Raw genomic sequence first — 27363 nt, 5'->3', positions numbered from 1 at the left:
GTACAAAATCAATTTTCCTTGAAAAAAGACATCTTTGCACTGTGGTCACGGTTGGTTGCCATGGTGCCAGGCTGCGTGAAGTACACAAGCACTATGAGAGTGCAGAAGTGCTCCATATCTTAGTAGATATATCACATTTCTGCACTCTCCCTTTCATGCAACACAGCATAGCCAGTTGCCTTGCTACACTGCGCTGGGTAAAGAGTTAGTAAATATGGCTCTTAAAAACTAGATACTAAGGGGCATATTTATCAATATATCATGTGGCGCAGAGCAGCAAGTCACGTTGCTGCGCTGCATGGTAGAAAAAGGGCATAAATGAGCCGTACTTAATATTGTAGGGCGCATTCCTGTCAATTCCCAGTCCTTGCACACAATGGCCCTCATTCTAACCCTGGCGGTGTAACACTGCCAGGGCAGAGGGCAGAGGAAGCACCGCCAACAGGCTGGCGGTGCTTCCTGGGCCATTCTGACCGCGGCGGTAACGCCGCAGTCAGAAAAGGGGAACCGGCGGTTTCCCGCCGGTTTTCCCCTGGCCCAGGGAATCCTCCATGGCGGCGCTGCAAGCAGCGCCGCCATGGGGATTCCGACACCCTTACCGCCAAATAGGCTGGCGGTAACGGGTGTCGTGGGGCCCCCTAACAGGGCCCCACCATGATTTTCACTGTCTGCTGAGCAGACAGTGAAAATCGCGACGGGTGCCACTGCACCCGTCGCACCCCTGCAACTCTGCCGGCTCCATTCAGAGCCGGCATCCTCGTTGCAGGGGCATTTCCGCTGGGCCGGCGGGCGCTCTTTTGGAGAGCGCCCGCCGGCCCAGCGGAAATGTGAGAATGGCCGCCGCGGTCTTTTGGCCGCGGTGCGGTCATTTGTCAGCGGGACTTTGGCAAAGTCTGAATTAGGCCCAATGTGTTGCTTAGCACTCAGTGGCAGCTGGCAGCTTTAGGAGGGAGGGGGGTGGGCGGGCCACACACAAACGCATGCACGCACATCCATTAACAACAGTCATACCATTGAAACATGCATGCATGCACCAAACATTCATTTTAAAAGATCGCACACACTCATTCTTTCACACACACACCCGCATGCACGCACATCCATTAACAACACTCAGAAAACTCAAACATGCACGTACGCACCAAACATTCAATTTAAAACATCACACACATATACACACACACACACACATACAGACACACACACACTTACCTTCAGCCTCCAGGTCCCAGGAGGGTTGGGACTGCTGCCTTCCCTCATTGGCTGACCTCAGGGAAGGCAGCAGTCCCAGCCACTTAACAGAGTGGGATGGGGTCAGTGAGACTGCTGACCCCACCCCACTCTGTGACGAAGTGTCACTGATTGACACTCGCCCTGGGTGCTTCAGGGCTTAAACCTGAAGCCCCCAGGGCGAGTGTCAATGGGTGACGCTTTCCTCGTTACTCAGGGGAGGGCCTCGAGGCACCTTTGCTGAGCCTAGGAGGTCACGCCCATAGGAGCTGTGACCTCCTCAGCCCAGCAAAGTTCAGCTCAGGCAGCCAGAAGTCTGCGCAAATCGAGCATGGATCATTCCTGGCTGTCTGAGCTGAAAATGAAGTGTGTCTGTCAGGCTGGCCTTTGTTCAGCGTGACAGGCACTCTTCATGAGGTGAAAAGGTGGGGGGGCATGGCCCCTCCGCCCTAAAGGACGGGCCGCCACTGCTAGCACTAAGTGAGGCATCCTTGCACCATGGTTCAAGGGTGTCTGCATTTTAAGCAGGATTGTTTTGTGCAGGAAGAGACACCTAAAGATATTTCTATTTGTTACACTTCACCTGGGGATGCAAAGATTTTTGACATATTTGCAGGTCTACCAGTGATTGAAAATCAGGGAATCCGCCCAAATCCATGTATGGATGTGTGGGAACACCCACTCTCCACCCATGGGACTCATTCTTAGAGCAGAGTAATGCAAATCAGCTATTTGTGCTGGACTGCAATACTCTAGGTTTAACAAGCCAGGCAAGGCCACACCAGATTGTCTTGCCTGGATTGATAAATCTGCCTTAAGAGTTGCCTGATGCAAGAGGGACGCAACACCTTGATAAATATGGCCCCAAATGAAATGAAAGAAGCAAATGGTACAGTCTAGACCAGTTAGTGTAAATACTTTGGAAACACAGATTCACAACCCACTTTCACGCACATAGCATCAGAATGATCGCTTAGAGTTATTCTCGATAACTCCCATTGCGAAGGTTTATTATTCAGGCCAAAAACGAATTGAACAGAATAAGTGAAAACGTATGACAGTTACATTGTTTGGAATGCTCAGTAGACTTATTTGACTTTTTGTGTGACTTGCAACTGTGTCACCTACTGGGAAAACATGAATGGCAGCATTTTTATTGATCACCTTTCAAAGAACCTCAGGTGGCGCCCAATTCACTAGGTGGAAGTCTGTAGCGATCATTCAAGCTCTCTGCACGCGCACTGCTTTCAGCATTGGCTTCTTCAATCTTTGCTTATTAAGGCCCGTATTTATACTTTTTTTGCGCCGCATTTGCGTCATTTTTTGACGCAAAAACGGCGCAAACTTGCAAAATGCCATTGAATTTTGTAGGTTTGCGCCGTTTTGCGTCAAAAAGCGGCGCAAATGCGGCACTAAAAAAAGTATAAATACGGGCCTAAGTATCTATGTCAAAATGCCAGACATAGCACAGAAATACCTGAGTTTGCTACTTACATTATGTAACATCTGTTGTGACTTTGCTTCGCTTTACGCAGCTTAAGAAATACAAAGTAACACAAAGCAGCACATACCGCTGCCATGCTTTACACTGCGTCAGGTAGGATTTATATGGGTAGAGCATGGGCAATTCCCGGGCATTCACCCATGTATTATGCACAGTGCATTTTTATTTTCATTTTGGTTCCATTCCTACACAAATCCTGGTTTACGTTGTCTAATGAACCCCATCCCAGAAATACGTGCTGAGTTTAAGACATTTTTGTGAGGCAAACTCAGCGCAAAGTGTTCATAAATGTGGGGCCATATTTTTTAGCACTGATACTATTCTTCAAGTGAGAATAAAAACATTCTAAAATGCATCTGAAAGCATGTTTGGGAGTATTTCATGTGCCAAATACAGTGGAATCGGTAAAATATGATAAATATATAATAGGACCCTGTGAAATATGGGATCCATCATAATGACAGTTCCAACCCGCTCTGAGCAGCTTTGTTATTATCCATTGTTTAATTAACATTCTATTCCTGAAAGGTACAGAAAACAAGAGCATTCCAATACGAATCAGTCCTCATTGAACGCTGCACCTTCAATAAAATAGTGTAAACAATTTCTAATGTCTATGAATCTGTTTTTAGCAAACAAATACTATTTTCTTCTGAAAATCTTTATTCTAAATCACACAATAAACTATAATCTCGCTTGTTTCTACAGACAACAAATAAAAATAATCAAATTTTTCTCTTACTGTTTTTAATAAACATGTCCTGATTTGGAGAAAAAAACATATTTTTACGCTCACTGTCCCAGCATAAGCATGTAATATAAAAGTTACAGGTGACATATAATATATGGTCCTTTTTGGCCTGGCGGTTTATGATGTTACCAGATGGTCTAGATATTTATGTGGGGAAATACTACACTGTTACCTGTTAGCTGCCCTCTATATGTAGGTGCGCAAAGTGATGTGCAATGCACATGGCATTTAACAATAAGCTTTACACTGTGATATATTTCATATAATGTCTGATTCCTACAGCCAATGTCATACTTATTGCATTGGTACATTTTTCAAGTAATAGTTTTTATGCCTATAATTACAAACTCCAAAGTCCAAAGTTCTATTGACCTAAAAAGTTAGAATGTATTCATATTGGCATACCGGACTACATGAACCACTGAGAAGCTCTCCACATAGATGGATGGAAATAAAAACATATATTTCCTCTTAATAATAATTTGACTTGTTTTTTGTTGATAGATTTATTAACAAATAAAAATCGAACATAGTAATTCTGCAGCAAAATATAGACTCTGGGTTGATAAACAATTGTATGAAGAAGAAAGAAAACGTTTTTTGTTTTTTTTTAATTCAGTATTTAACAGTGTCCTTTAAAATAAAAAAAAAGCTAGTAATACTTCTGAACTGCTCACTAGTTTTTGGAATTGAAGAGCTTAGTTGAAAGTTGCCCTGGTCTTAATGTGCTTTTTCAAACGGACCCTTGCATGGGCTGCTCAGTAACCCGTGCTTTCTTCTCACCATGGGCCAGATGTATCATACAACCGATTTGCGATTCTCAAATAGCGATTTTTAAGAAATCACTATTTCAGAAATGCAAAAAGGTATGTATGATTTTTGCGATTCGGTAATAGTGATTTCTTAAAAATCGCAAATGCTATTACCGAATCGCAAATAGAGAATCTGTCCCCATTCGCACCTATGGGCCTGTTGGCCCATATCTGCGAATTTTTTGCATTTCCAAAATTGCGATTTCTTAACCAGAAATCACAATTTTGGAAATGCAAAAACACAGGGTGCTGGGGGCCTAAGGCCCCCTCTGCTGCACCCCAAATTGTTTTGGGGGAACATGTAAGGTGCACACATGCCAAAAGGGCATGTGTGCTTTACATGTACATTTTAAAAATGCATTTTAAATGCATTTTAAAATTTTGCACATGGTTACCACCAGGTTCAACCTGGTGGTAAATAGTGATTCCTAAATGCCCAAATCGCATTTAGGAATGGCTTCATACATGTGCTAAGAAATCGCAAATAAGGAATCCTTATTTGCGATTTCTTATTTAGGGAGTCGCAATTTGCGACTCTCTAAACAGGGTCGCAATTTTAAGGAATCGCTATTTTTGCGATTCCATAAAATTGCGTTCAGAATGTCTTTCATACATTCTGAACTGGCTTTTTGCATACGCACCGTTTGTGAATGCAAAAAACCTTGATACATCTGGCCCTAAATCCTTTATACAACTCCAAAAAAAGGATGGATATTTGTTCTGCTAAATCTTTGCTACTAAGGGCCCCATATACGAACGTACATATTGCGAGTTCCTAATTGCAATTTCCTGACAATGGCAATTAGGAAATCATGATGTAAAATGTATGAAACTCTTTTGAGTTTCATTTGCAATTCCCAGCGGGTTGCAAATATACCTACCTCGTCGATATTAATGAGGTAGGTCTTGCCTTGCATCCCATTGGGAATCACAAAAACACAGGGATGGTGACCTGCTGGGATCAGCAAATCCCCCCATGTATATGATTGTTTTTTAATAAAGTAATACTTTTCCTTAACCACTTCGCTGCCAGGCCTTTTCCCCCTCAGGTGCCAGGCATTTTTTTGTCTATTTGGGGCAGTTCGCGCTTAGGCCCTCATAACTTTTTGTCCACATAAGCTACCCACGCCACATTTACGTCCTTTTTTCCAACATCCTCTGAATTCTAGAGGTACCCAGAGTTTGTGGGTTCCCCTGAAGGAGACCGGGAAATAAGTCAAAATACAGCATGAATTTCATTTTTTTTTAAATAGGAAAAAAGGGCTGCAGAAGAAGACTTGTGTTTTTCCTCCTGAAAATGGCATCAACAAAGGGTTTGTGGTGCTGCAATCACCATCTTCCCAGGTTTCGGGAACAGGCAGACTTGAATCACAAAACTGCATATGTGCTTTTAGCCTCCTTCCAGTTAGTGACAGAAATGGGTGTGAATCCAATGCTGGATTCTGGAAAGCTAAACATTTCTGACAAGTAGAGAACATTCTTAATTCACCAAGGGGTCATTTGTGAAGATCCTAGAAGGTTTTCCTACAGAAAATACCAGCTGAAATAAAAAAATATTGAAATTGAGGTGAAAAAAACAGCCATTTTTCTCCACATTTTACTCTGTAACTTTATGTGATGTCAGATTTTTGAAAGCAATATACTGTTACGTCTGCTGGACCATTCTGGTTGCAGTAATATATAGGGCTTGTAGGTTCATCAAGAACCCTAGGTAACCAGAGAAAGTAAATGAGCTGCACCTTGCAATGGGTTTTTATTGTATACCGGGTGTCAGCAATTCACTTGGTGAAATATAAAGACTGAAAAATAGGTATCAAGGAAAATTTGTATTTCCAAAATGGGTCTATATAAGGTGTTGAGAAGCAGTGGTTATTTGCACATCTCTGAATTCTGGGGGCCCGATACTAGCATGGAAATTACAGGGCATTTCTCAAATAGACTTCTTTTTTACACACTGTCTTACATTTGGAAGGAAAAAATGCAGAGAAAGACCAGGGTCAATAACACTTGTTCTGCTATTCTTCGTTCCAAAAAGTCTCCCAACAAAAATGGTAGCTCACTCGCATGGGTAGGCCTAATGCCTGTGACAGGAAACGCAACATGGACACATCACATTTTTACATTGAAAACTGATATGTTTTCTGGAAAGTGCCTAGATGTGGATTTTGATCTCTTGCTCTGCCGGCACCTAGGAAATCCCACCAAACCTGTGCATTTTTTAAAACCAGACATCTAGGGAAATCCAAGATGGGGTGACTTGTGGGGCTCTTACCAGGTTCTGTTACCCAGACTCCTGTGCAAATGTCAAAATGTGGCAAAAAAAACACTTTTTGATCACATGTCGGTGACAGAAAGTTCTGGGTTCTGAGAAGAGCCACAAATGTCCATACACCAAGTGTTCCCCCAAGTCTCCCGATAAAAATGGTACCTCACTTGTGTGGTGTTGCCTAATGCCCGCTACAGGAATTGCCCCAAAATACAACGTGGACACATCACATTTACCAAAAGAAAACCGAGCTGTTTTTTGGAAAGTGCCTAGCTGTGGATTTTGGCCTGTAGCTCAGCCGGCACGTAGGAAAACCTACCAAACCTGTGCAGTTTTTTAAGTTAGACACCAAGGGAAATCCATGACGGGTTGACTTGTGGGGCTCTCACCATGTTCTATTACCCAGAATCCTTTCCAAACCAAAAAAATTGGCAAAAAATCACTTTTTCCTCACTTTTCGGTGACATAAAGTTCTGGAATTTGAGAGGACTCACAAATTTCCTTCCAGCCAGCGTTTCTGCAAGTCCCTCAATCAAAATGTTACCTCACTTGTGTGGGTATGCCTAGTGCCCGCGACAGGAAATGCCCCAAAACACAACGTGGACACATCACATTTTCCAAAAGAAAACAGAGCTGTTTTTTGCAAAGTGCCTACCTGTGGATTTTGGCCTCTAGATCAGCCGGCACCTATGGAAACCTACCAAACCTATGCATTTTTTAAAACTAGACACCTAGGGGAATCCAAGATGGGGTGACTTGTGGAGCTCTCACCAGATTCTGTTACCCAGAATCCTTTGCAAACCTCAAACTTTGGCAAAAAAACAACTTTTTCCTCACATTTCAGTGACAGAAACTTCTGGAATCTGAGAGGAGCCACAAATTTCCTTCCACGCAGTGTTCCCCCAAGTCTCTCAATAAAAATGGTACCTCACTTGTGTGGATAGGCCCAGTGCCCGTGACAGTAAATGCCCCAAAACACAACTTGGACCCATAACATTTTCCCAAAGAAAACAGAGCTGTTTTTTTGCAAAATGCCTAGCTGTGGATTTTGACTTCTAGCTCAGCCGGCACCTAAGGAAACCTACCAAAGCTGTGCATTTTTTAAAACTAGACACCAAGAGGAATCCATGATGGGGTGACTTGTGGGGCTCTCACCAGGTTCTGTTACCCAGATTTCTTTGCAAACCTCATAATTTGGCAAATAAAATACTTTTTCCTCACATTTCGGTGACAGAAAGTTCTGGAATCTGAGAGGAGACACAAATTTCCTTCCACCCAGTGTTCCCCCAAGTCTCCTGATAAAAATGGTACCTCACTTGTGTGGGTAGGCCTAGTGCCTGCAACAGGAAATGCCCCAAAACACTATGTGAAGACCTCAAAATTATCAAATACAAAATTACCTGCTTTTGCGGGGGCACCTTTGTTTTTGGTCCTGGGCTCAATCCCAAACATTTCTGAAAACTAGACACCTGAGCGAGTCCAGGGAGATGTGACTTGTGTGGATCCCCAAATGTTTTCTTACCCAGAAGCATCTGCAAACCTAAAAATTTGGCCAAAAAAAACCCTTTTTCCTCACATTTCGGTGACAGAAAGTTCTGGAACCTCAGAGGAGGCACAAATTTTCTTCCACCCAGCATTCCCCCAAGTCTCCCTATAAAAATTATACCTTACTTGTGTGGGTGGCCCAGGTGCCTGCAACAGAAAAAGACCAAAAACCTGTAGAGATTAAATGGATAGCTCAGCGAGTTGATCAGCACATATTTTTCTTTTATACATCTTTTGGCTGACTCTGCTTTGGGGAACCACATAAGTGAGGTATCATATTACTTGGGAGACTGAGGGGAACGCTGTGTGGTAGGAAATTTGTGCCAGAGCTGTGATCCGACAAAGAAAAGTGAGGAAAACATTCTTTTTTTAAGGAATATTTTGAGGTTTGCAGAGAAGTCAGGGTAAGAAAATGTTGGGGGATCCACGCAAGCCACACCTCCCTGGACTCCTTGGGGTGTCTTGTTTTTAAAAATGTTTGATTTTGGTTGGTTTCCCTAGATGAAGGCCGCACCCGGGACCAAAAACATAGGTGCCCCCACCCAAACACAGGTGGTTTGTAATAGATCATTTTGATATGTACACAGACTTCTGTGATGTTCCAAACACTAAAATTAACACACTTAGATTATGTTAAAAAGACCATTCACCCACCAACCAAGTTGGTGGCATGCGTCATCATTGGGGTCCCACCCGAGACACCTAGCATGGCACGGGTGTGCTGCGACGCCAGATTACAGCAGAGCAGGTTTTGTCATTTACCAGATATACTGGTTGAATTTGGCACGAGGGTGAGTGATGGTTCAGTAGATCAAATTTTATTAACAAGAGATTTCACAAAAATGAAATGCACTGTTAATAACTGAAAAGCCAAAAAACTGAACCAATGACTCACAACTTGCGAGCTGTAAAGCCACGGCAAGGTACCAAATGATTTACAGTCCATTCACACACCTTTCATACATGACATGCACAAGACCATTCACGCCACCAGCCACGGGCCCAGCACATTACAACACTCGCATTGACAGACAGCAAAACTCAAGGGCCCATCACTAACATACGCCCACATGCCTGATACAGCTATCACACCAGCTGATGGGAGTGTGTGGACTGGCGTCCTCCACACACACCACCAGCCAAGCGCCATGCCACGCACAACGCCAGCCAAGTGCCACCCCATGCACACCACCAGCCAAGCACCACTCCATGCACACTGCCAGCCAAGCGCTACTCCACGCATACCGCTAGCCAAGCGCCACCCCTCTCACACCGCCAGCCAAGCTCCACTCCCCACACACTGCCAGCCAAATGCCACCCCACGCACACTGCCAGCCAAATGCCACCCCACGCACACTGCCAGCCAAGTGCCTCTCCACACACACCACCAGCCAAACACCACCCCACGCACACCGCCAGCCAAGCCCCACTCCACACTCACTGCAAGCCGAGCGCCAATCCATACACACCGCCAGCCAAGCGCCACTCCATGCACACTACCATCACTTTTCTGTTTTTAAACAACATAGAAACCACTAACTAATTATAAACAAGTACAAAACTACAAACACAAAAGCTCTACCTGAATACATGACAGAAATGCCATCCGTGACACTGAACTTATGAAAATATAAAACAGGCAGTTTACGCTCACGGTATTTCCCAGAAATTGTTTTTGGTGTGGTAACTCCTGAAAAAGCTGGCCCCATACAGCCCAGGCTTTGAAGGGCAAGCGGGGCAGTACATCTGGATCTCCGTCCGGCTACCGCTTCGGGCACAGACTCTACATTTCTTAGTGGGGAAGTCTTTTTTGGGAGTGGGAGGAATGTGATGAGGAAAGTGGCGATCTTTCAATCTAGCCACATCCTCCACCACTGCTACTCTAGAAACTCTTGCCTGTTCCACCACAATAAGGCTCTCTATCACTGACTCCTGAAATTTAACAAATTTCATCCTTGACTCAGGGGAACAATCCTTGAACACAATAAAAGCATGAAAAGATGCCAAATGAAACAAATGGATGGCCAACTTTTTATACCACACGTAAGACTTACGAAGAGCAGTGTAAGGTTCCAACTTCTGATCTACTCTATCAACACCACCCATGTGTTTATTGTAGTCCAAAATGCATGCAGGTTTGCGTACTTCGGCAACCTGACCTGAGACAGTCACAGGGGAAGTACTCTCATCATGGATGGTAGTTAGCATGTACACATCCCTCCTGTCTCAAAATTTCAGAGCTAGCAGCTCATCATTCCGCAAGGCACAGCACTTTCTCCTCTCAAGCTTTTTACAGACAAGCTCCTTTGGATAGCCTTTCCGGTTAGAACAGATTGTGCCACAAGCAACAGTGTCCACTCTGAACAATTCCTTGAACAACTGCACTCCAGTGTAGAAGTTATCTACGTACAAATGGTGACCTTTGCTAAACAGTCGTCTACCAAGTTCCCACACAATTTTCTCACTTACTCCAGAAGTGGGCGGACAACCAGGGGCATCAGTACTGGAATTCCTACTAGTATAGACTCAGAAATTATACACACATCCTGTACTACTTTCACACAGCACATACATTTTAATTCCAAATCGTGCTATCAGGATGATCTTGTGGCAAAGCTAAAGCATTGTCAACAAAATACAGCATCCAAAAAAGAAGCAAATACCGATTACGAGTCACGGTTGCAGGAAATATTGCCATTAAGGGACTAGTAGATCAGTAAGAAGCCAGTGACAGCTTCCTTATCAACCCTGGTGTCTAGTGGGTTGCGACTCCCCCCCCCCCCCCCCGGTGACATATCGTCCGAAAAAACAGCCGATCTGCCCCCAAGGGGGAGGGCCGAAACACGCATATATTTATGGCCCCAGGGGAGCTACCCTTGCCCAATGAGTCACTCCCCAAAATAAACAAAAATTAATCCCTGGTGTCTAGTGGGTAGATTCCTGCTCTACAATCGTGGGCCTCATCCGCGATCGTGGAGAAGGAATCCACTCAAAACAGGCACAAGGGGAAAGGAAAAACTCTTTTCTTCCCCTCTGTGTCTGTTTTTCCGCCCAAAATCTCCCCAGGAGAAAGACTCACCTGAAAAGAGTCCTCTCTGATGGATGCACTGGAAGTAAATGGCTTCCAGTGCGTCCCAGCAGCATTTGATGACGTCAGCGCACTGTGAGCGTGCTAATGTCATCAGATTGCCGAGGGGGGGGTTGGGGTGGAAGAAGAATCGCTTCCATCCCGACTGGGGGTGTGTGGGAGGGAGGTTCCCAGGGAAGCAGTCCTGGTGCAGGACGAGCTGTCTCGTCCCCGGCACACTGGAACCGTGTGCGAAGACTAGGCCATCTTGCCCCAGCCACCGTAGGGGTTAAAGAAAAATGGGATGCATTTAAAAAAGAAAATGAAAAGTTTTCTTTTCATTTCTTAAGAGTAGGGAATGGTCCGTAGGACCACTGCCTGCTCTTAAAAAATGCTTTAAAGAAAGAATATTCACAAAGGTGTAGGGTTCCCTCAGGGATCCCTTTCCATTTCCGAATGGGTTACCATCAATTTGAAATTGGTGTTAGAATGCAAATGTTTTGCAACCGCATTTTGGTCACAAAATATTCACACATACAACTTAGATTCGGTATTAGGAAGGGAAGCCCTTACATGCCCCTTCATAATATGGAATTTCAAACCCAAGTTGTGATTCAGTAACAGGTTACTGAATCGCTATTTAGCTTTGGTACATGTCAGAAAGCCTTTTTGCATTTGCCAATGGGCTGATTCTGCAACTAGGCTCATTTGTAACTGGCAAAAAGGTTAGTACATCTGGCCCAAAATTAATAGCTATAATTACTGCATAGGGTATGATAGGATGTTGTTTGTTCCCAAACATATTCTTGGATGAATCTATACAGAAGAATGTAATATTTCTAAATAACGATGTAGGAAAGTCCTAATTTTAATAAAGACATGAATGTGAGTTTTGTACTTTTCTTTCATGCATTTAAGTCACTAGCAGCCAGGTAGGTAAACATTAACAGATAGCAATGTAAAACTCCATATTCTAGCAAACTTGGGTGATGAACTACAAATGGAGACCACACAGGTGTTAAATTAGAGTCCACATAAATAGCCTCCTCAGCTCTTGTTCCTTCCCTTTCTTGTTGCTTAAGGCAGGTCATCGAGTCACCAAAGGAAAGATGATGAAGACAATGCGGGTGAATGTAAGAAAATGGCCTGCATCTGTTCCTGATGGTTCATTTCTTCAATTTGATTGTGAAATCATTTATGGATGAACTGCAATATAAGAAATAAGCAGTAATATTCATAATTGTGTGTGGGGGAATACTAAATCATCACAAAAAGAGTGGAGGAATATTACTCACGTCGTGTCTTTAATAACATTTGGACTTCCCTGCATGGTTATTTGGAAAATATGCATTTTATGTCAAGATCAGAGACTCATATTATGCTTATTTTAATGTGAATCAACCACAGCAAAAGAAGCATGTGTAATTAGTTGGCAAAAATATGTGTTAAAAAAGATTCCAAAGACAAGCTGGCCTCTCTCAGGATATCCTCCAGTAATGCTCCCGAAGAAAGAGCTTAAGAAGCCACGGCACCTCTAGAAGAATGAGGACCAAAAATAGAGATATCAAAGCTGTCCTGGGATATGACCCAATTTACCCATCTGGCCAGAGTGGAGGAAGACAGTGTAGAATTAGATTTAATGATAGAAATGAGTAAGTGACTGGAAGAAGCCTTGAGAGAAGCCAGGCTAGATTTGTGTTCCTTAAGGAACTGAACACCACAAAGCTTTAGCTTAGTTTTAGTTCTTTCAGAGACATCCATGTACACTGCCTACTTAAAAGATCCAAGGCCCTGACACCAGAAATGCTTTTAAACAAAATGAGACAACAACATTGCTAATGTTGTAGACAAAGCTTTAAGGGGTAAATTTAGTTTATTAGCCAATATCAGACCATATTCGGCATAACATTAACAGTCCATAAAAAGGTGTGTTTAGGAGACAGTGGGATTCTTAGCCTAATTCACCAGAGACGTTTGTGAATGAGTGGGTGTTCTCCTACAGGCTTACCTGCAATATAGTTATGCTGTAAGGAAATTGTCAACCTATTGGTATTTTTGTTTTGTAAGTTTTGCCTGGAGCTGTTAAACTACCAAGGTTAATTAGCTATGATAGCGACATCTGATGAAAAGGGACCTGAATGTGATCCCATTCACTAGTGAGACCAGGAGCTCTAGGCTGATTTATACATCCTAGAATTTCTTGGAGCCCAAGCCCTTCCGATGAAACTGCTAGTGTCTGACGAAAGGCCTGGGACAGGCCAGGTTGGTTTGATACTTCCACACCATCAACTGTAACACTGACCTGAAACCATTAAGTTGTTAACTTCTCCGTTCGGATTGAACAGGAGATCAGAAACCAGCGGAATGTAATTGGAATCATTGTTGATATTTGCAGGACATACAGGAACCTGATCTGAAAGGCCAAACAGAAATTATTTTGACTAGAGATGACTCTCCTCTGTATGATTTCAACTGACATCCTGACATCATCAGGAAAAGGGGAAACACCTATGGAAGACCTTGTTCCACAATTGGAGAAATTCCCCTGATGCCAGAGGCATCAGGTCTGGTCTCCAACTGAAGAAATATCAGAGCTGATGATTGACTCAGGCAGCGAACATATAGATTGAAAAGATACCCATAATAACTGGAGTTCTGTAATTGCCAATCGCTATAGTCTCTCCAATCTACATCTGTGTTGAGGAAAAGAAATGTACTCTGCCTTGACTGATATGTGATAAAGGACAGTACTCCCAGTAATGTTTAACCAGATGTGCTATAATTCAAGAGCAAGTACCTCCCAGATGATTGATATATCTTACTGCTGTTATAATGTTCGTCCTGAGAAGGGCAGAACACCATACTTGGGACCGTATTTATACTTTTTTTAGCGCTGCATTTGCGCCGCTTTTTGACGCAAAACGGCGCAAACCTACAAAATACAATGGTATTTTGCAAGTTTGCGCAGTTTTTGCATCAAAAAACGACTCAAATGCGGCGCAAAAAAGTATAAATACGGGCCTTGGTCTTTTGTGAAACAATGAATGACAAGGAGCCTGCAAGAAGCTCTAAATAGTTGATATGCTTTGAGGACTCCTTCCATGACCATGCGCCTTCAGTCAAGAATGGGCCATAGCAAACACTCCATCCTACGAATTATGGTCGGATTCTAAAAGAAGACTCAGAGTTGTGTAGCCATTCCAGGCTCATATGTTTTCTTACCACCACATGACTTCTTCACTGGTCTCTTGCTCTAAAGTAATATAATCTGCATACCCTTCTCAGGTGATGGATTTTTTGCTCAATAGTGCCATGGACACAGAAATATAGCTTGAATGTAGAAGCTAGGAGGACTACTATATGAGCTAATTAATGTAATTCAGTGTAAGAGACAAGACAATTCATTTGATATTACCTCTAATTTAGCAGGAGGCTAGTGGATACCCAAATTACCAAGAAACTCAGAAACTCCAAAGACTGAACAGGCGAGACAAAAAATATTTCCTGGTTTAAAGGAAAACCCAAGCTCTCCAGCAGGGTACATGTGGATTGTCATGAGAAGAGAGTGTCTTATTCTGGGATATTATCAGAATATTGTCTAAGTAAACAAAGATTTGGATTCCTTGTGGTCTGATATGTGCAATAACTCGTATTACTAGCTTGGTAAAAAGCCATAGGCCAGAGGAAAGTCAGAAAGGAAGGACAGTGAATTTGTAAAAGTAATCTCCCCTTTGGAACTGGAGACATTTCTGATGTGGAGAAAAAAATCAGAAGTGTAAGGTAGGTGCCTGTTAGACCTGGCAGTTGGGTCTTGTGTATTGCTTCCAGACAGTGAGACAAAGGGAAGATAGGTGTTGGCACAATGGGCCACTTTGACTTAACAAGGGTGTGAAGCTATCACCTACCATATCACAAAGGCCATGCCTGAACACACTCACAAAGGATGTGTCACTAGTCTTTTGTGTCCCCAGACTAACTGGGGACAAGGAGGAAGGGGATGTGTGACACCTCATGGGGTGGAAACCCCAGAACCTTCTTCTTCTTCAAAGTGGTACCAGGTATAAATAACAGATCCCCTGACCCAACTCTTCCACACTCGTCTAAACTTGTGAAAGACTCAGAAGAAGGCCTGTTGTGCTGCTTTCCTGTAAGAAGGACTGCCACTCTGATACCTTGATGTGCTGTCCTCCTTCCTGAGTTAGAAGGACTCGACCTGCATATGTAACCCGGGACCACCAGAGTGACTCCAAGGGTTAGTTGGGGGGGCCTCTTGATCAGAGCAACAGGGACAGAACAGGCTTCAACAACCTTGAACCCAGCACCTGGACTGTGACAACTGTGAGTCATGCCCTCCCAAGTGGGCTTAAAGATGCTCTTCCAGCTGATCTCTGGTCCCACCAGAATCGATGCAGCGCAAAGCATTACCTTGCAAAACCATCATAACTGTGAGACCCATACTTGATGAAGGCCTTCACATCACAAGCCCCTTCTTGATGGCATCCTTGACAATGACGGCTGACTCTGCATCCCAAGCCTGCAACTTTTTCAAAACTGGTTAGTGCATGAGGCATCTTTGACACAGAACCTTGAAGTGGAACGCCACCATCAATGGCCTCCTTGATGACAACACAGGACCTCACATTGCAGCCACGCAGCTTCACAAAAGTGCTGCTGCACAACAAATTTCTACACTATGATGTTGCATTGTTTCTGCTGCATGACGCATGCTTGACGCAGGAATCTTCATCACTCCACAACCAGGACTCAAGGCACTTTGTTAAGTGGGCCTAAATGGGTCCCTGTATGTGGCTTGTGCTCCAATTCAGTCAGCATGAACTTGTGACTTTGTCCCGGTCTAGCATGACCAGAGAACCACAGTTGGCGCTTTTTGCTTTTTGCTGCTATTTTTACTTAAATCTTTTTTGTCATAAGTTATTTATTACATTGTACTCTAAATTATTTTAATAGGTGTGGTTTTCTTCTTGTGTTTCCCTTTATTGCTGTTTGAAGTACTGATTACACATTTCACACACTACCTCTAACTTCAGCCTAACTGCTTTTGTGTCAAAGCTACCACAGGGTTAAGCCCAGGTCAATTTGGGGTTTGCATGTGACTTCAACCTGACAGGGATTGTGGTTGCTGCTTGAGTAGGGGGTCCATCCTCCCTCAACCAGTAGCAGCATTTATTACACATCCAAGTGAACCATCCAATCCATCAGATGAATGACAAATAAAGATGTAGGACAGATGTACATTTTTGTTCTTTTTCTTTACTAGAAAACTGTTACTTAAAAAACTTGAGGGAAGGGAAGAATTTGAACTCTTGGCATTATCATCTAATAAAGCTCTCACTTCCTGATCTTTGAGAAGAGAGTCAGCCTATGAAAACTGATTCTTGTGTGAAAGAGAAACATGGTGTGATGGAGTGAAAATGTCAATGTGATAACCTTGGATGGTTTGTAATACTCAAGGGTCCATGGTTAAGTTTGACCAATCATGAAAATACTTTGAAATGTGTACCCCTACAGCAATGTGAACTGGTTTTATCTTTATTATTCTCAGAGCCATGTCTGGATTGCCCCCTGAAGCAACCTCTATGTCCTGGATATTGGGGGCTGTTATCTTAAAAACTACCCCCATATCTGCTGGTCCTGGTAAAAATGTGCTGGCTAAAATCCTTCCAAATTGACAATTGCCCTTTGTCTATAGAACAAAGAGCATTAACATATCTAGACATTTCCTTGATCAAAAAAATCATCAAGTAAGAGGCCGTTAGCCTGATAGAATTGTACCATAGAACCTAATTCCACTAACTTGAGATCTTAATTTATCAATAATGATATAGAGATATGGCTGACTTTCCATTACCTAAAAAAAGTTAACTAGCTGCATGGAGCCTCGTTTTCTCTAGCCTCTTCCACCATCTCGAAATGTTTTGTCACGGACTGATGGCATCAAAAAGTTGGTCCTGACTGGAGGACCACCCTGTGACAATGTCCAACTTTTTAAACACAGTGCACCCTGCATCCTGGGCCATGTAGGGTCCTTATTATACTTGGAGAAGAAAGTCAGGACTTTTGAATCAATGGTAGGAGTGATCAGGATTTTGCTTCCAATGAGAGGCCTAGGACATTCAGATTTCATTTTGTTTCTAATTATATAACTGAGGGGTTGTCTAATTCCGTATTTAATATATTCCACTATTTAAGGAATGGTTGAACAATCGATGGAAAGTGGATGGAAAAGCAATGAGTGGTCAAATAACGGTTCCCCTGAAAAATCCAGGATCACAACGAAAGCATCATCTCTCCTCTCAGGTGATGGTTTTGAAAGTCTCCTAAGCTTATGTTGGGAAGGTGGAAAACAAGTTGAATCAGATGGATCTTGATTATCCAAACCCATGCCTGGTGTGTACAAAACGACAGCTGACTCATCATCATCATCATGTGAAATGGAGATCGTTACTCACATGTCTACTTTCTTTTTGTACATTTTTCCACTACCTCATGTAATGAGGATCATGTATCAGATATGGCTCCTTTGTCTTGTAGAGTTTTTCTATTCCTAATCATAGCACTGGCAGCATCATGAATCCTGTTAGCAGGGTGAGCTGCTGAAGTCGCTGGCTGCCGGAAAACTGAAAATGAACCATTCATAAAAGGTTTCTTTAAAGGTTAAGAGGGGAAAGAAACCTTATAGGAATCAGGGCTTGTTTTTGATATTTGGGCATATGGCTGCTACTGCCACCTGTAAGAGTCTGGACCAGAATGGCCTCATGAACACTCATGCCAATGTTCTGGACAATAGAGTGCATGGAAAAATAACAGCCATGGAGACAGACAAGCTTCCAAATTGCCCTAAATTTGATTCACAAACCTCCTCATTTGTGTCCATTTCTTACCCAGTCATCTGTTCAGCCATTTAAATTAAAGGTTCAGTAACCAGTTCACCAGTAGATGGCAGCAATAGATTTGAGGAGCAAACTGGAAAAATATTTCCAGTGGAGCTAGCCTTTAGTCCTCCTCTTTAAAGAAAGGTGGTACAACACAAATAAATACAATGGGGCAATTAACCTGAGTGCAACAAGCATGCTGCTGGAAAACACCAGGCTCATTTACACAGACCTACCGGGTGTATAAAGGACAAGCCGCCTAAGTAAACCATGGAAGTCAAACTATTTAAACTGGATGTCGAACTGAATTTTTATAATGTAAGGAAATCGAAGGACGTATCTGCCTGATTGTTAGCAGCAAGAAAAGAAGGGCAAGAGTGGAGGAGCCTATTTATAAAGACTCTAATGTAACACCCCTGTGGTCTCCATCTGTACTTCATCACCAAGATTTGCTGGGACATGGAGTTTATTCTTTACTATCTGTCACTGTTTAGCTATGTGGCTGCTACTGAATTTAATACAATCAAGTAAAGCATAATCTGAGCCTCCAGTCTTGGCATAAAATTCCCTTCTTTCTCTACTAACTAGCAAGTTTAAACATAGTATTCTTTGAGCTAAAGAGTTTTGACATTTTGGGCATAGTCTATGATTGTAAGCTTCCAATTAGCAATCCTGACAGAAGACTTATAAACGTCAAAGATGGATTACACTGCAGAGTTCATAACTATAAGGCAATTTATAACTTTCCACACATCTTTCAAAGCAGCCGGTCAATAAACTGTAGAGGCCCGTTTATGTGTCGGGCGGTCCAAAGACGTTAGACTGGCGGTGGAGGTTGAACGGCCACAGCTGAGGCGGTCCGACCACCATATTACAAGATTGGAGGTTAGTGCCACCAAAATACTGCAGTCTCTAACAGGATCTCTGATCCCAATGGGATGACGGCGGTCGTAGTTGTAATCAGCCATAGCAGCTTAATAACCATGTTTCCCACCAGCCTTTTCATGGCAGTTCCACTGCCCAGAAAGGCCTGGAGGAGAACAAGTGCAGGGGACCAACGAGGGGCCCCTGTACTGCCTACAACATTGACTAACAAAATATTAGAAAAGTGAGTAGAGGATCACAGTTTTGAGAAAGTGGGAGTAACATCTTCCATATGACTGTTCAATAATACAGTCTCCAGTCAAGGATTGCCAAGCCTTCTCTATCCCATGATAGAAGGAGAGGTTTATGAGCTACTCTTTGTCTTTTACTATAATGAATAAAGATGGAAATCAGCTAGTGAAAATAGATTATTGGGACATACAGAGTAATTGATTGAAGCGTGTATAGTAATTATGGTAGAATCAACATTTAAATAGGAGTGAATTTCCCTGCTAAAGACATTGGTAAATGTACTTATTTTTGGAACGTTGAGGCACATTCTTCTTATATATCATAATTAGCTCAGACTGCATGTTTTTATTTATTGACTGACTAGTACAACTTCGAAACACTTAGGCCCTCATTCCGACCTTGGCGGGCGACTACCGCCGCCCGCCAGGCGGGAACCGCCATGGCGGCCACTTTACCGCAGCCCACATTCCGACATTCCCGCTGGGCCGGCGGGCGCTAACTATGTTAGCGCCCGCCAGCCCAGCGGGAATGAGGCCGCAACACAGGAGCCGGCTCCTAATGGAGCCGGCGGTGTTGCGGCTGTGCGACGGGTGCAGTTGCACCCGTCTTGCTTTTCACTGTCTGCCATTCAGACAGTGAAAAGCAGGCCGGGGCCCTGTTAGGGGGCCCCTGGACACCCGTTACCGCCAGCCTCTTCCTGGCGGTGTACACCGCCAGAAACAGGCTGGCGGTAAGGGGGTCATAATCCCCAGGGCAGCGCTGCTTGCAGTGCTGCTTGCAGCGCTGCCTTGGCGGATTATCACCACAGGGGGAAAATCGGAGGGACACCGCCGTCCCCGGTGGTGCGACCGTGGCTTTACCGCCGCGGTCGGAATGGGGTTTGAAGCACCGCCAGCCTGTTGGCGGTGCTTCCGTCATTCTTGAATGACCCCCTTAGTTCTTTCCAGAATGTGTGTGTCTTTTGACAGCATACTATCATTAAGAATATCTAGTGTATAGGTTAATTTTGCTTGTTGGTAGACACTGCACTATATTCAAAGGCTACTTTTTACATTATTTATATTGTTGCCTGTCTCCACAAATCTCCTGATGGCTGGGTCCATAAGTATGGTGTAAAAGTAAAAGAGATAGTAGACAGCCTTGCTGTGTGCTGCATTAGTTCTGAATAAGCAGAAAGAGTGGGTGAACATTTTGGAACAGATGCTTTAATATTAATCCTTTCTTCACTTCTCACAGAAATATCCATGATAATAATTGATGACTTTTTCTCCATTCAATAACCCTATTGCAGATGGGTCATTGATACCTGTGTTCACTCAATTAGGACCTTGCAAGGTTAATCTGGGTGGCTGCATCACTTATAGGCACAAATCCTTGAAACAGTAGTGGTGTTTTGAATGAGGACTAACTGCTTGAGACAACACTTTGTATAGTTCATCATGAGTGTTGGCAGGCCCTGCAGCCTTTTCAGAGTCTAGACTCTCTATAGCTTTGACAACTTCATCTTGATTAAGTTTGAGTGCTATGCTCTCCTATTGGATTCCAGATAGTTTGAGAAAAGTCTCAGTGCCTGTCTATTGATGTCTTCTTCAAGTAAGGGTGAAAAGGTCCATCTGTACATAGTTGAATATGAGGGTGTGAAATGATAGTAGCAATGTCCTCCCTTTCAAGGCACAGTTGACCTTATGCCTTTAAAAAAGGTAGCATAATGCTTGTGGGTATATTGCTTCTTTAATTTATGTGACATTATCCGCCCAGGCAGCTCACCTATATCACAAAATGAGGTGCTACTTTAGGAACATATATGGCTTTTACCCAACTTGTTGCTTTGCAAATTTGCTAGAGAGAAAGTTCTTCCCATCTGTCCTATTGATTTGGCACCTCGAATTTTCAGCCAAGATTTAGCCAAAGTTTCCAAGAGGTTCCATTCTTCTGCTTTTTCTTTCCCGTTTAATTTGATAAAATGTAATTCAGCCAAACCTCTACTCTACGTTTTTGATGTGGACCTTTCTGCAGGGCCTTCGCCCTCCTGGTTTCTGAACTTGTTTTTGTTGGCTTCTAGGACTCCATACACTTTACCACAGTTAACCAGTACTAGAGTTCTTTTGCTCTCTCCTTTAAAAATGGTAAAACTGGCTTACACCCAATCAGCATATTTAATTTACTTCTAAATTGCTAGAGAAATAGTACTAGATGTACCTAGGGGCTGTAAATTAAATGCTACTTGTGGGCCTGCAACACTTATTGTGGCACGCACTTAAGTAGCCCTTTAAACATGTCTCAGGCATGCCTTTGTAGCCTGTCTGTGTATTTTGTAACTGTCTTTTTGACCCAGCAAGATAAAGTGTTTGCCAGACCCAAACCTCCCTTTTTAATAGATAGAAGCTCCTGTAGGGAAGGCCCTGCATTGCACAGATTACAGGGTGCACTGTGTTTAAAATGTTGGACACATACTTTTAGATTTTACATGTCCTGGTAGTGAAAAACTCCTTTCTTTGACTACTGTGAAGCTCCAATAGAATCAAATTAGGTTTCCTTATTACATTTAATAAGCAGTCACCTTCAATTGGGAGCAGATAGGAACTTTGAGTTTGGTGTCTAAAGAAGTGTAATTTCAACCGCTCTTTAATGGTAAAGTCAGTTTTTAAGTCACAATTCTGAATCTGCCAATTTTTAAAAGTTGGTATTTACTTGTGACAATCATTTGGTGCCTGCAGCCTGTACTCTAAGTCACTTGACTAGGAGTGGCTGGCAGTTGGACTTTGTGTACTGCTCCCAGACAGAGATACAAAGAGGGAATATGTGTTGTCTGGATGGGCCATCTCTGACTTGATGAGGGGGGAATAACTGTCACCTACCACACTTGCACATCACAAAGCACCTGCCTGACCACACTCAAAAACTGTTTACACTGTTTTTTTGTAACCCCAAACAAGCTGGGCCCAGAGCAGGGAGGCACAAACTTTTATGCACCTCTGGAGGTGGAAACCTCTAGAAGCTTTCCCTACTTCTAAGTTTTCACCAAATATCAATCCAACTCAGAACCAACTGTTCAGTACACCTCTGGACCTGTGAAAGACTCAGAAGGACCACTGTGCTGCTTTGCAAGAAGGACTGCTACTTTGCTGCCCTGGTGCCTGAGTGAGAATGACTGGACTTTCATCTTGAACCCATGATCACCAGATTCACTCCATTGGCTAGTTGGCTTGCTTCCTGAGCAGAGCCTTGGGGGCAGAAAGGGCTCCAACCACCTTGAACCCAGCCCCTGGACTCTGCCTGCTGTGAGTTTTGCCCTCAGATGGTGCCACCCCTGTCATAGACCTGTGGAAGTGGGATGCAGGACATTGCATCACAGCCTGCAGCTTACTCAGACTGCCAGTGCGTCATGTATCCGCAGTGCAGGACTTCACACTGCAGTCCCGTAGTTTCTTCTAAACCATCGCTGCTCAGTGCATTCTGACATGGGTCTCATAACACTCCACAAACCAGGATTTAAGGTACTTTGTTCATCGTTGGCAATGACACAGAACTTCACATCACAGCCCCATAGCATCCTCAGAACCACCACTGTGCAACACATTCCACGCAGGATTTCACTCCACTCCACAAACCATGATTTAAGATACCTTGTTCAGCAGACCTAACATGGTCTCTGGATGTGGCCTACACTCCATCATGGTTGACCTGAATTTGAGGCTTTGTCCCAGTTTGGCAGAACCAGAAAACTGCGCCTGTCGCTTTATGGTTCTAAGCACTGGTTTAACTCAAATCTTTAAAATTTCATATCTGTGGTTCAACTAATTTTGTCACTTTGGTCTCAAATAATTTATGAAATGTTACTTTTTTGTCTAAATTGGTGTGGGATTTTTCTGTGTTGTATTTTCACTTTAGTACTGTTTGCAGTGCTGCATGAATACTTCATATATTGCCTCTAAATTGGCCCTGACAGCTCTGTGCAAGCTAAAAGAGGGTTAAGCACAGGTTAACTTGGGTTTTGCTTGCAGTTCACCCTAACAGGTTTTATGGCTGCTGCTAGAGTAGGGTTCCAGCCCCCTCAAACAGTAACCCAATTTCCCACAATATGCTTTCAGGAAATCCTAGATAACTAAATATGAAGCAGCAACTTTATTATCCATGATAAAATCATTGACTAAAAACTTAAATTATCTTTCTAAATCTTCCCACAGTAAAAGCTGTTTTTTAAATGACCACTTCAAAGGTTGTGACTGTTTTTGGATATTTGAAGTTCTAATGAAACTCTATCATGGTGATAATGAACATTGGTGAAAATAATAGAGGTTTACATTCTGGTGCTGATCTGAAAGTAACTATTGGACCTGGCTTTTTGACGGGGTCATCCCCAAACTTTTTGCCTCCTTCCTCCTATTTTTTTCTGACCTGTTGTTGTTGGCTTTTGACCTTTGGGCACCTTACCACTGCTAACCAGTGCTAAAGTGCATATGCTCTCTGTGTAAATGATACTATTGATTGGTTTATCCATGATTGGCTATTTAATTTACTTATAAGTCCCTAGTAGAGTGCACTATATGTGCCTAGGGCCTGTAGATTAAATGCTGCTAGTGGGCCTGCAGCACTGGTTGTGCCACCCACTTCAGTAGCCCCTTAACCTTGTCTCAGGCCTGCCATTGCGAGGCCTGTGTGTGCAGTTTCACTGCCACTTCGACTTGGCATTTAAAAGTACTTGCCAAGCCTAGAACTCCCCTTTTTCTACATATAAGTCATCCCTAATGTGTGCCCTAGGTAACCCCTAGAGCAGGGTGCTGTGTAGGTAAAAGGCAGGACATGTACCTGTGTAGTTATATGTCCTGGTAGTGTAAAACTCCTAAATTCGTTTTTACACTACTGTGAGGCCTGCTCCCTTCATAGGCTAACATTGGGGCTGCCCTCATACACTGTTGAAGTGGCAGCTGCTGATCTGAAAGGAGCAGGAAGGTCATATTTAGTATGGCCAGAATGGTAATATAAAGTCCTGCTGACTGGTGAAGTCGGATTTAATATTACTTTTCTAGAAATGCCACTTTTAGAAAGTGAGCATTTCTTTGCACTAACATCTTTTTGTGCCCTTCAATCCACGTCTGGCTAGGTTTAGTTGACAGCTCCTTGTGCATTCACTCAGACACACCCCAAACACAGGGTACTCAGCCTCACTTGCATACATCGGCATTTTGAAGGGGTCTTCCTGGGCTGGGAGGGTGGAGGGCCTGCCCTCACACAAAGGACTGCCACACCCCCTACTGGGACTCTGGCAGACAGGATTGAACTGAAAGGGGGCTTGGTGCATTTCTTAGACACTCTTTGAAGTCACCCCCACTTCAAAGGCACAACTTAGTATAAAACAGGGCCTCTGCCCTACCTCATCAGACACTTGCTGGAGAAGAAACCTTAACCAGAAACTACATCCTGCCAAGAAGAACTGCCTGGCTGCTCAAAGGACTCACCTGTCTGCTTTTCTACAAAGGACTGCTGCCTTGCTTTTGGCCTGCTGCCTTGCTGAACTCTTGTCTGGCTGTAAAAGTGCTCTCAAAGGGCTTGGATAGAGCTTGCCTCCTGTTCCCTGAAGTCTCAGGACCAAAAAGACTTCTCTCTTCCACTTGGACGATCCGTGCGACGAAATTTTCGACGCACAGCTTGTTCCGTGGCAAGAAAAATGCCGCACACCGACGCTGATTGACGCGACGCCTTCGGGACGACTGAAACTTTGACGCACGCCCTCGCAAGGACAACGCCGCCCGACTTCCCCGGAGAAATCGACGCGGCGCTTGCCGTGAGATCAAAACTTTGACGCACGGCCTCGCAAGGACAACGCCGCCTGACTTCCAAGGAGAAATCGACGCAACGCTTGCCGTGAGATCAAAACTTTGACGCATGGCCTTGCAAGGACAACGCCGCCCGACTCCCCAGGAGAAATCGACGCGACGCCTGCCGTGAGATCGAAACTTCGACGCGCAGCCCCGCAGAACGACGCGCAGCCGGAAAACAAGCAGGAAAATCCACGCACAGACCCGGGACATCTGGTACTCCCCGCGATCCACAGAAAGAGACTGTCCGCCCACCGGAAAACGACGCACGACTCCCCGCGTGGAAAATAACGACGCAAGTCCGTGTGTGCTGAGGAGAAATCGACGCACACACCAGTTTTTTACGTATCTCTTCTCCTGTGGCCCTCTGAGGAGATTTTCCACCAGAAACCATGTACTTTGTGTTTGAAAGAGACTTTGTTTGCTTTCTAAAGACTTAAGACACTTTATATCACTTTTCAGTGATATCTTTACAAATTCATATTGCAACTTTGATCGTTTTGACCTGAAAATACCCAGATAAATATTATATATTTTTCTAAACACTGTGTGGTGTATTTTTGTGGTGTTATACTATGGTGTTGTATGATTTATTGCACAAATGCTTTACATATTGCCTTCTAAGTTAAGCCTGACTGCTCGTGCCAAGCTACCAGAGGGTGGGCACAGGCTGATTTTGGATTGTGTGTGACTTACCATGACTAGAGTGAGGGTTCTTGCTTGGACAGAGGGCAACCTGACTGCCAATCAAAAATCCCATTTCTAACAGTAACTTTAAATCAATGCAGGAGTATTGTTAGTGAGGGATCAAGAAAACAATTATACTTGATGTTTTTCGGACGCGCCTGTTACCATGAATGAGAAATTACCTAGCTATTGAGAAGGAAAGTTTCAATCGATTAAGGACAAGGAGGCGACGATTATGCATATCTTTCCTCACTCTTACTTAAACAACCAGTTCAAAGTTCAATAAACACAAACTACAACTCCCATGAAGCCATCTCCATGGTAACCAATGTCTAATCAATCCTTCTCCAACAGTCTGTATTTATATGCTGTAATCGCCCGTCCTTCCTCGACTTCACTGCGACTGGAAGTTAAGGCATCCTCAAGTTGTTACTGTATCCGTTCCTAAGAAAACAATGCAATATGATCAGCAAAAGTTGGACATGCCCCCCCCCCAAAAGGCATGATCAGTTTACATAGCTACACGTTGTACTGCAGAATACCCATACAAGTATAAATAAACAAATAAAGCCCCTATCATTAGACAATCCAAGCCAAGGGCTCAACATATGACCATTGTAAATGCAGATACCACCTCCAAATGACGCTGTGTCGGAACACCTCTTCGGCAGGAGACACATCCCTTGTGTCAGGCGGGATAATCCTCGCCTCCGTGTCCTTAATAGAATTGAAACTTTCCTCCTCAATAAATAGGAAATTTCACATTCTATGTCAGGACTGGAGGCGAGGATTGTGCATTTTTAAAGCTTACTTACCATCAAAGAAGCCACTTCGTGAATAGGTTTAAAGTAAAACTTTTTGAAGATTGACTCTGATGACCAATCAGCGACATTCATAATATCTTCCAACCTACCACCTACCTGGATTGCCTTGGAAGCCATGGCACCACAAGTGGAGTGTACCCCAAAAATCTTCACATTGATACCCGCTTCTATAAGATCCACCTAGCAATCAAAGGGGATGAAACTGCTCTAAAGGGTTTCTTTATTGAGATCAACAATTGTCTGTCCCCGGGGGTTCGGAGTTTAGCTGTCATTTCTTCATATGCCTTTAGACATGTGACCACAAATAACTTGGGCGCATGTTTGAAAGCTGGATAGGTTACCGACCTGTTATTACATTTAGTTTGTCTGGAAACCGTGAAGGTTACCCCTCGGGAGAGAAAACCCGCGCCGAAACCTCAAGGGCTCTCACATCCAAAACCTCTTGCACAAAATGAGACATAACAATATGGCCAGTTTTGTTGACAACTCCTTCCGGGAGAGGTACTGATTGTCCTGCCAGGAGGACAAAAGACGTAGAACCTGATTGATGTCCCACAGTTCCGAATACCTGGGTTCCGGGGGTTTGGATAGCCTGATACCTTTAAGCAATTTGCATATCCATGGGTGTTTCCCCACCGGACTGTTGTTCAACGGAGGATGACCCGCCGAAATTGCCGATCTAAAGGAGTTTATTGAACAATAAGACAAGCCGGCCTCTGCCATCTCCGCCAAAAAATTTATGATGTCTGCAACCTGGGCCCCCATGGGATCGATGTTTCTTGCCACACACCAATGCACCCAGTGGTTCCAGGCAGACCTATATCGCTTGCATGTGCCCGGTGCCCAGGC

This window comes from Pleurodeles waltl, chromosome 6, assembly GCF_031143425.1.
Source record: "Pleurodeles waltl isolate 20211129_DDA chromosome 6, aPleWal1.hap1.20221129, whole genome shotgun sequence".
NCBI lineage: Eukaryota > Metazoa > Chordata > Amphibia > Caudata > Salamandridae > Pleurodeles > Pleurodeles waltl.
The sequence above is the reverse complement of the archived record's forward strand: the minus strand, read 5'-3'. Positions refer to the sequence as shown.